We start from the raw sequence: 203 nt of genomic DNA, 5'->3' as shown, positions 1-203 counted from the left end.
GGCGGATTCAGGTGGCCGCTTGCTCGTTTGCCATCTTATGCTATAAAAATAAAGGAAAATATTGCGATACAACATACATGTAACTGCAATGAAATTTTATTATGTAGAGTAAGTACTGTTTTCGGCCAACTTGATTGGCTAAGGACTAATCCTTAATTTTTGGTAGGCACGAGTCTGTTAGGACGAACATTAGTTAGAGCTGG

The 203-nt window shown here is 38.9% G+C and overlaps 1 protein-coding gene across 6 annotated transcripts in view; it reads left to right on the top strand.

The window, feature by feature from the left end:
- The window catches only part of LOC106099735 (neural-cadherin), a 253995-nt gene that overhangs the window by 137303 nt on the left and 116489 nt on the right, over positions 1-203 (top strand). The gene's annotated exons all lie outside the window — the stretch shown is intronic.

Source organism: Papilio polytes, unplaced genomic scaffold, assembly GCF_000836215.1.
Source record: "Papilio polytes unplaced genomic scaffold, Ppol_1.0 DF824102.1, whole genome shotgun sequence".
Classification (NCBI taxonomy): Eukaryota; Metazoa; Arthropoda; class Insecta; order Lepidoptera; family Papilionidae; genus Papilio; species Papilio polytes.
The sequence above is the reverse complement of the archived record's forward strand: the minus strand, read 5'-3'. Positions and strand labels throughout refer to the sequence as shown.